The following is a 10,882-nucleotide window of genomic DNA, read 5'->3' as shown; positions in this document are numbered from 1 at the left end:
TTTCAGAAAGTTATCATATGCTTAATGAAAACAATGTTAGAACAGGATACCTTGGACTACTGTCACTTTATCACTGGTGACCAAGTGCTGGGAGCTATCTTGTACTTTAGAGGTTGTGTTCAAGAAAGCAGAATGCAACACAGTGGATAGGTTCCTAATATTACTTTCCTGTGTACAAAACTGTTATCTTTCCAGATAAATATTTTTAAAAGGAAAAATCTCTTAGTACATCAGAAAAATTCTAAGTTGTGGTCCATATTTTGTGAAAGTTTGGCAAGGGCTTCCAGCTGTTGTGGAAATACTTAACTCTTTCAGAGAGGTAACATGCTTGCAAAGGACTCAAATACCTTCAAGTGATCATCAACTTACATGATTTACATCCGAGAATAAATTCTGAGTCAACAGTTATGAATACAGTTGCTGTCACACTGACATTCTTGGTATAATATAAAGCCAGATATTTCTTGTCAGATTTTCAACTACCATGCAGTCCACTTCCGTTTGCTTTCCTTTACTATAATTTTTAACACACTGTTACAACACAATGGTGGTATTACGATGGTGGTGTTAGAACCTACTGTCTAGCTGATAATATGGAATTCCTGACCTGCAAAGGAAACACAACATTAAACTTAAGCTTATTTGATAAAGATGTCAAATAAAGCGCATGAGTGGGGCAGGGAGGGAAAGAAAGTGTTAATTAGTAAATATTTAATCTCTATTCACCATTCAGCATTTTTGATGCAAGAGAAGTACATGGGAAGTGAAGTACATCGAAAATTTGGGGCCTGAACAGCACAACTCCGTTATTTGCTTACAACAGGTAGTACAGACAATTACAGATAGTGCATCTCTGAACTTTACAGTTCCTGATTTTGCAATGTAAGTGTCTTTATCTGAGGTTTCGCTGCCAATATTGTTGTTGCTTTATTATTTTGAGAAAAACCAGTATCAACTATGCAGCAGCAAATATATATAGGAAAAATAGAAAACTTGTAAAAATTAATTATTTTATAGACATAACCTGTGGATAATCCAGACTGTCAAATTCTCAAATCCAGAACATGTAAGGCATTTGGAAATTTTCTTATAATTTGTTGTCTGCAGTAAACAGTACAGAATGAATCCTTCTCATTGTTTCAACAGCTATTCTTAGATCTTTCACACTTCTGCCTCGGGGCGGGGGGGGAGGGCGGGGAGAATGTAAAAAAAAAGCCAGTTGTAATGATTGTCATATTCAATACTTTTGGTTTTAAGAATCTTTCCCCTAATGGAAGAAACTTTCAAAAATCAGGAACCAGTGATTCTCACAGAAGTCCCAGCGTGTAAAGAAATTAACATATGCAACAGATGCACTTGGAAATGAAAATGCATGCATATTCTGTCTGCAAATGTGCAGCCTGCATTTTCCCCCAGTTTCCCCTATCATTCCAGTCCTATAAACCTCAGAGGCACCTGCTGATCTGGGTTAAAGTTACTGATGTCAGCCCCTCCCCCCCAACTCTTAACACCACTTCATTGCTAGGTGTTACTCTCCCAGTTATTCCACATTAACTGATTATCCGTAGGTCATCTAGATTTGAAACAAAACAAAAAGCTGCAATAACAAGCAAGTATCTACAAGAATGGAAATTATTAGCCCGAAAAGGGTCAAGCCAAAGCTTTTTATACTTTCCTTTCATTCCCATAGATCCTATCAGTGGGCTTATCAAAATGGCTTAAACTGACCATCATCAACAGTCCCAAACTGAATAGGTTGTGGGCCACCACAAAATAGCAATGCATCACCTGATGCAGTACTAGGGCCCTTGGCTGACACTGGAGGGAGAGTATAAGGCAGAAAGAAGGCCATTACACCCAGTGAGTGCATACCTCACTCATGGACATTTTTACACTTTGCTGTTCATCATGTGGAGAATATATGCTAATCATCACTGCTATGAATTTAGTGGAAGCAGAAATTAACCAAGATATGTAAGCTTGACATAATAAGAACACCCTCAAAAAGCACTAGAAGGGTCTACTGTGCGCCTTAGCATGTTTAAAGCATTCCTTCCTCTTCTGTTACTCAGCTGACCCAACATAATCTGTAATATATGTATTGTAAAAACCTATTTCTTACAAAACTCAGATGTAATGTTTAGGAAACTCCTCAAATACAGAATACGCCTCTTCCACAAACTAACTTCCTAGAAGTGAACTGAGCTGCAAACAAAACTCTGCTGTTAGTATGAAAACACTTTGCCATTACAATAGGCAGATTTTATTAGGCTGTTCTCCAGTCTTCATACAGTTAATTCCTGCCATCCCCTCCAAAAAAACCACAAAAATACGTACACTTTTTGAAAGCCCACATTAATTCCCTTTATATAGGGATTGTTCTTTCCGCAGTTGAAAACAGACATTGAAACCAGACATTTCTGCAGTACATTTCACAGAATTATTTTGACAAGTTTCCATGAAATCTTTTAACTTATTTATTCCAGACCTAAAATTGTGCTAAATTTGGTTGTCAATACAATTTCCATCGTTTCCACTTGCCCACCCCCCCCACCCCCTCCCCATCTTCACTGTTCATCCTTTTCTCGTTTCCTTCAATGATTTTTTTCTGCTTTTGAATTTTACCGATAAATCAAATTGCTTACAAAGTATTTGTGAAATTTTAGTTAACAAATGCTAAATGTCTTCCATAAATTCTGTGTTCACTGCTTGATAAATCTGATTTACATTTTGCATTTTTTCTCATAAAAAACAAAATCTTAGTCAATGCATATAACACCAGTGGTAATCCAGTGGTAATGAAACATACCTACATACAGTGAAGAAAATATGTCCAAGCACAAAGCGATATTAAGGCTTTGAGAACTCTTTAATCTTTGTTCTGAGTAAGGACATATACATACTTTATCATACATACAAGTTGGTTAATAAACAAACACACAAAACCGCAGTGATATCCAGCTGACTACCACACACATTCAGACTAAATGAAATGTTTTTTAATATTGTATTTTTGAAACAAATCTATTTATTTTCATTCTGTATCAGCTACTAGCCAAAATTATAATATTTAGAATAAACAACCTTTGTAAAAGAATAATATTCACCACTCATTTTCTAAGTAAACTAATAGTAATGATGTAAACTAATAATAATAATGATACCTAGAACATTGTTTCCTTTATATGCCTTTGCTATTCCTCTGCCCTGTCCCATTTTCTGTGTATGAGCCAAGAAACAAACTAATTGTTGTACACACCTAAGTAGTGTGACTGACCCTGCTTTTAAAGAAAAGATGTGAGGGCTGCAAGTTCAATAAGGGACCAGTACTAATTCTTTATTATCACTGTGCACCACTAAACAAATGGCAGATTGAAGAGATTTATCCTGAGGTCTTATTAACATTTTGAACTGTATTTTTGAGGAAATGCCTGTCTGAATGTATTAAGTAACAATCACTCAGATGCCAGTGTTGATGCAACATACAAGAATAACATTAAAGCTGTAAAGTCAAACATTCAGAAATCAGGTAATGACAAAATGAAGTCTGCCTGCAGATAGAAAATGAAATCACATTGGAACTTAGGACAGGAAGGCATAAACTAGGTTCATTTCCTTCTGTCTTGTTCTCTCACAAGTACTATGTCTTGTAAACCATATGCAGCATCTGTGAAAGCTTAGTAGTGAAGCAACGGCCTGTACAAATGTGCAGTCTGCTTTCAAAGCTGTTAGTTACATTTAGGAACTTGTGCAAGGACCGAAGTCTGTACATGAAAAGCATTAGTTCCCACTTGACTTAAAACTGACCAAAAATTAAGGTATTTGGTTAAAACCAACATTTCCTAAGTTACAAACTGTTACCTATTCACATAGAATGCTGGTAAAGTATCAGAACAACTATGTCTACTCTAATAATAGGGAAATATTCTGTAATAAACTTAATTTTTTTTTAATTAAAGTACCTTCCTCAAACCATATGAAAGTTTGATAATAACAGAAAAGAATTAGCTTCTTACCTTGATTTCCGAACTTTTTTTAACTCATTGACTGTCAATATCTACTCTATTTCCTCTCTCCAAGAAAATGTATTTGAAAATTCTCTGCAGCCTTGATCCTCAAAAGATAATAATTTTTATTCACAGCTTTTAGCTATGAGATTGTAATTTCTATTTTGAAAACAAACTGCAGATGTCCTGATTGTCACCTTTCAGTTTATATATGCTTACTAGACAAGAGGTATTCTATTTCCATATCCATATTTCCATCTTCTGGCTATCTAAAAAAAAACCAAACAAAAAACAACAAAAAATGTATAGGCTTTATTAAAAAACTGTATATACTAAGTCAATGGAACTTTGAAATATGATTTATCTCTAAAACTAAATGATTCATTGATAATGGAATAATACATGTCAGTAGGATGTAAGCTCTTTAAACATAAAACATGTATTTGTAAATCAGAAGTACACAGAACACTTCATCATGGAAGAAAAAAAATATGGGTTTAGTTGTAAGCCATTAAAAATGTGCTATGGTAGAACACACCATTCCCAACTTGTAAACACAGGTGGTTGCAGTCTGACTTCTTTGTTTCACATCAGGAAGATGTGAGAAGAAGACAGAAAGGAAAAATTCCGTTATTTTTTTACATGATACAGCCTATCATCAAACAAAAAGTAAGTTACTGTTGCTTGTCCATATGATATTTGGTATGTCTGGAGTATTTCTGCCACCACCTTTTTCAGCACCTGTTTGTTGGCCAATCATAAAAAAGCAAAAGGCCTGAAGTCTCTCCAACTCCATGGAAACTCTTTCCAAAAATACCCCCAAGCTCAGTGTCTCCCTGATAGAAGCTAGTGACTGACAAATCTCTCAGCAGTTCATTCTAAATAGCCAGCTGTGTTTTAACGTTTGTTTTTTTTTTTCAGTTTAGTCCTACTGGAGTTAACAGCGGAAGTAATCAGCTGTTCAGCACTCCTCCTTCAGCATTCATTCCTCTTTCCAGAATTATGGATGTCACATTCTTGTACATTTGTCTTTGTTTAGTACTATGACTTCTGGCAGCAACACACAGCTGTCTACCCTTATCTTGCACCAGACGTGTTTTTAGGTGGCAGGCTGAGCCTTCCTACAGACTGCAGGAATACATTGGGCACAATCAAAAGACAATTTGCGATAGCTGTTAAAAAGGTAATGTAAAGCTGTATTAAGATAAAAGGAATAAGAGAAGTAAATATTTATTTTCCTAGAGATTAGCATTTCACAGTTTGTGTTGAAAGAGGCACATTCCTTTTTCAAAGTTAATCCCCTTGTAAAGAAAGAGGCTTTAATCTGGTATTGAACTTCAGCACTGTCTGTGCTTGCTCAGACCAAACATATTTCACATGCTAGGAAGGAATCCAAGTACAAGACTAGCTGTCAATATAAACATGTAAAATATGCACTATAGGCTTGCAGCTAAGATTAATCTAATGAAGATCATTTTCCTTATGAAGAGGAAAGTCTAACAGCTGCATTGACAAAGGCTCAGTACATATAGCATAAAAAGATGCCATGTGATGCATGTGAAGCATTTTTCTCACTGCCCAGCCATGAGAGTATTATGATACACATAACTGCAAATGGTTTTTATTTAAAAAAAACCCACACAACAGATATGTTTCATATATATTTTTCACAACGGTATGCAGGTAACAGCTATTGTGAGTGGGACTGAAGCACATACTTAACCAGGAGTTCCGTACCATGCAGGACACAGAAAGACAGATAACTTTTCAGATATGGTACAGAGAGTTGTAACAAGTGTAATTTACAAAATAAAAGAAATAATAAACCCACATGAATATGACTAACATTTACAGAACACAGGACAAAATTAACGTAGAGAAAAGTAACAGTTGAAGCAGTTAAATGAAACTAGACAAAATTGCAGCTAAGGTCTTGAATGTGGACTCCTGAAAACTCTTAAGAACCAGACTAGTGTTACTTCTGCTTTGCACAGTTGGGACACTTAAATTAATTACCTAACGCTTACAGTTTGCTTTCCTTTTTTCAAACAGTATATGAGGTACCAGCCTGTTTAAGTTAGAATATTACTTTAGTGACACAGATTTTCCACTAGAGTGTTCTAGTTGTAATTTATTTCACTCCTTTCCTTAGAAAATTATATAGGGCTACACTGAGCTGATACATTAAAAACAGTGCTTAGATTTCTTAGCATACAATTTAAAATTTTTACATGCTGGACAATCCAATCTCAATTATATTACCATGTGTTACACTACCAAATTTTATCCCTGCTTTCTCTACCCTTGTGAGATTGCATCAGTCCTCTCTTCTGTAACTTTCCCTCCTTTCCCATGTTTCTTAATTCAACATGAAATGGATTTGGTTTTTGTGCTTTAACATCAGCTGTATAATAGGCTTGCTTAAATTCCTAAACATTTCCAAATGCTAAAACACGGAACGGCCTTTCTGCTAAAACCACAGATGACTGTCAATTCCAGTTTGTTGACACCTCATTCCTTGTCCTTTAGTACTTTTACATAGCAAGTCTTAATGGAATCAGGCAGTGAAAAGGCTTTCTCTAGGCCTTCTGCACAGATGTGAGCCCAGCCTATATACATTTCTAAGGACTTTTATTATCAGTACCTGATTTACAGGAGGAATTTCAATGAAATATGGGCCTAACGCTGGCCCCTAGCCTAAAAGTTTGATGGCTTAAAAAATAATAAAAAAAGACAAATATGTCCTGTGGGCCCCTGCCACATCACGACACCCTCCCGGCCACCGCAGCCAGGCAGGGTGGCGCTGTCTAAAGGTGGCTCCCCACAGGGCCTTCCCCATCACCCAGAGGGGCTGCCAGGCTTCCCGCCACACCTGAGGCACCTGCTGTCACCGGGCCTGCCCGCCTCGGTGCCCGCCTCGGTGCCCGCCTCGGTGCCCGCCTCGGTGCCCGCCTCGGTGCCCGCCTCGGTGCCCGCCTCGGTGCCCGCCTGCTTCCCACGTTTCTCCTTCCCGCCCTTCTCCCTCAGCGCCCGCTGTCTACTCGCCTTTCTCCGTCGGCGGCTCTCGTTGGGCCACTGAGCGCGTAACGGACCAGTGAGTGGAAGGGCCTATAAAGGCAAAAGGCAGGCTCAGAAACGAGTGTGTAACCGTTTCGTGAACCTAGAGGGCGTCTGATGAACGCCTGGGCCTGGCAAAAAGCACACTCTGGTGGCTGGATGGCTGGCAGCACCGCCCAGCCCAAGCGACTGCCCAGTCTCAGGTAACTCGGGCAGGGACATCTTTACCACAGGCACAGGGTTTATTGGCCTTGCTCGATGTTTCTTTGCCTTCGTGCTAAATCCTGTGAGGTCACGGTGTGCTTCACAACCACAGATGCAGAAGTGTATTAATCATAGTGCACAGGGGTACAAATTACTAACAAAATTCATTTGAGATTTCAAGGGGTGTTGAAGACACCATTAAGTGGGAATTTGTCTATAAGTTCAGTTTTCACCTGTCTGGCTCATAATAGATTTTAAAATGTGGCGGTGTTCTAGCAGTCTTGAGGTAAGGGAAGCTGAATTACCTGTTTCTGAGGTCTGAGGTAGGTTGCCTCAGCAAGATCTTAGATACCATAGATCTTGGGCTGAGAAGCCTTCACCTGTTCCCCAGTTTAAGAAACAATATTAGCTCTTTATGAGTTGCTTGTTAGCCTTCCTTGTCATTTCATGGTTTCTTTTCCTACTCTGAGCTGTGGTAATTCTGAAAAGTTGTGATATTTTTAAGTTTATTGAACTATTCTTTAATAGTTCACTTGCAGCCCCTCAGTCACTTTGTTGATGAAGAATTCTGTTGTGATTTATTATTACTGTTCTTTTAACAGTTTAATTTTGACAAATGTATTTCTTCTAGACTGAGTATCGTTACCACTGCTAGAAAAACTGAAGGTGAAAGAGCTTTTCTGTTGCACTTTTACAGTTTCCTCCTAGGCAAATCCTCAGATAAACTCTTCCAGAAACTTGGAAAAATGATGTTTGAGTACCATTGACACCGCTTGACTATTTCACTGTTTGACACTTTCATATATATACAACAGGTAGGTACTTGCAATGCACTCTATAAAAAACAGTTTAGCCCTAGCTATGTAACATTTATTTACAAATAAATTTACAAGCTAAATTAAATTTGTTTGAATACTAAGGGAAAACAAAAAAAACCCAAAGCTATGTATGACATCAAACTACAGCAAGGCAGTGGCCCAGGGTGTTTAAGCATAGCGACGAGATTTTTTTTTTTAAAAAAAAAAACAAACACTTTTGGAGGCAGAAAAAAATTTCTGTTAGTGACTCAAAATAACTAGAGGATTCTGTGGCAACTAGTAAAATGGGTTATCTGTTTCTGCTGCTTAAAGTAGAAGCAACTCTTAAAGATTGTTATTTGAAGTTTACAGAGTGGTGTTTGACTCAGAGGTTGCCTATCTACTTGTATTTTATCTTGTTGCTGTTAGGGTATGATAGAAAATAACAGGAACCATAACAGGTTTTCTGCTTTCTCAGGTAACTACAGAAATTACTAGGGTAAAGAGCCATGCTTGTTGCTATATATTGGTTTTAGCCCAATTAACAATGCAGATCCTCTGCACCATGTAACGTCTTCATCAGGTGGAATGGAAAGTTTGTACAACCAGAATAGCTTTACAGTTTGTGACATGAGGTTTTGCATGACTCAGGCTGACTAGTATTAGAAAATATTATTTATTAAGGTTTCAGGAGACGAGTGTAGCTAGTGCAAAGTATTATCTCCATGGAGTTCTGTTTATCACTTTAATTTGCCATAATACTGCAATAGGTATGGAGTGAATATATCAGGCATAATATCCTTTATGTTGTTTGTGTGCTATTATTATTTTTTATATTTTACATGTAAATGCTAAATAATTACATTATTGCATATTATTGCACATATTTACCTTTCAAAATGTGTAATTATTCCAAGGTTTTAGTCCCTCTGGCATTTGCTTATAGTGATTTACTACTGTCTACCACCTTTGTAAAGGACCATACACATCAATTTTGCAATAAAAATTGAAGATCTCCATCAAAATTTAAGTAGATTTCCAAAAGATTTAGCACAGGATATAAACATTCCCTAAATCTCCATAGAATGATATAAGGAAAGTTTGTTCATGCCTTAATACAGATGTATAAAACCTTGCCCTAATAAGTTTTCAAGTTATGGTGAGTATTTTGTTAACACTTGAAGCCACTAGGAAGAAATTGCACACATATATTTCACTTTCTGGGCAAGTGTTTCTATCATGCTGTACAAAAAGTAATAGGCATACCTGATTTACACAAATCACCAGTGCAACTGTGTTCACAAAAGCTCAGTTTCTTTTAAAACAATTTCTGCAGGTGTCTCCAGGCAGATATATTTTCTTCCCAGAAGTGACAATTTAAACATACATATTCCAAGAACCAGGATTTCATCCACCCCCCTCCCTCTAGAAAATGCTGTAGATAGACCAAGGCAGTTTGTTGCAGTTTATATGCAGGCTATTTTTGGCTCCCATTCCAAGGTGGCTTACTCATGCATTTAGTGGAGAGGCTGGGTGGCCTGACACAGGGCCTGGATTCCACTGTGTTGGGTGAGTGCTTAAAAATCAGGCATACGGTGATTAACTTTTAGATGACCAGCTCCTTTTTTTTTGTGTACAGTTTTTAGCCTGGAATTTTTAGAATGATGATTCTGTTCTTATTTGACAAACTGAAATTACTGTAAAATGACCTGAAATAAAATTCTTTTTATTAATTTCATTACAACATGGTAATGATCCCAGTCATAAAAGTCGGGAGTTTATACATTTTGAAGTATTCCTAATGCAACAATGAGTCTGATTAGGGGACAGTAATTGCCTGTGTGAAGATGCAAAGAAAGATACTATATTAACCACTGAAATACAATGTGTGATACTAACACAGAAAGATGCTCCGGGACCTATAGAGTACTATGAATCTCTTGTGTACTTCTGTTACAACAGTGAGTCCACTGCACTTCCACTGTTGCCAAGGAATAAATTTTAGTAAAAAACACAAGGCAATAGTATCTAGAAGACCTTAAGCTAAGAACAAGTGCCAGGCCACAAAATAAATTCGAATCAGAGAACAGATATAATGGATGCTGGCAGAAGGGATGGAGGAGAAACATTCGTTTGGAGCTACAATTACTCCTATCTATGCAAGAATTTGACTCCCAATAGGTTGCAATCTGGCAGAAACAATCCTACCCACATACTGCTTTTATGTCTGAAAATTATGTGACAAACTCTGTAGATTAACCAGCAGTCTTCATGTTTACTTCTGATCATTGAGTATCAAGGGAAATGATGTGCCTGAGAAGGCGGAAGTATGCTTTTGGACAAAAAAATTTTTCTTCCCTGAGACACAACTCTCACAGGATTTCTTAATGAGGTGACAGTACTTCCTTAGCAAGGACAGTAAGGGAGAGGTGGCTGTATTACTCATTACACTCTACAAAGCTATAGAAACCAGAAGTGCATTTTGATTGTTTCAGTGTTAATATGTCTCAGAGTTGTGGGGTCTTTTTAAAGCATACATGTTTTCCAGGGATTTTGTATGTCATTTCTGAGGGAGATACTTCTTCTCTGCTGATAGGATTACTTCATTTGAGATGTGAAAATTTAGTAGGTAGGTTTATTTATACAGTATGGTATATGGTTACAGATTAATAATTACCTATTATAACAAAAAGATGTACCATTTCTGCTGATAACTCTAAAAATGTTAAGGGTCTTTTCCAACTTAAATAAGTCTATTATTCTATGTTTTTTTCTTTTACTGGAAGATTTCAAGGTACACAAGGAACCTATTAATCG

Source organism: Falco biarmicus, chromosome 1 (genome assembly GCF_023638135.1).
Source record: "Falco biarmicus isolate bFalBia1 chromosome 1, bFalBia1.pri, whole genome shotgun sequence".
NCBI classification, from domain to species: Eukaryota; Metazoa; Chordata; class Aves; order Falconiformes; family Falconidae; genus Falco; species Falco biarmicus.
This window is presented reverse-complemented; position numbering follows the sequence as displayed.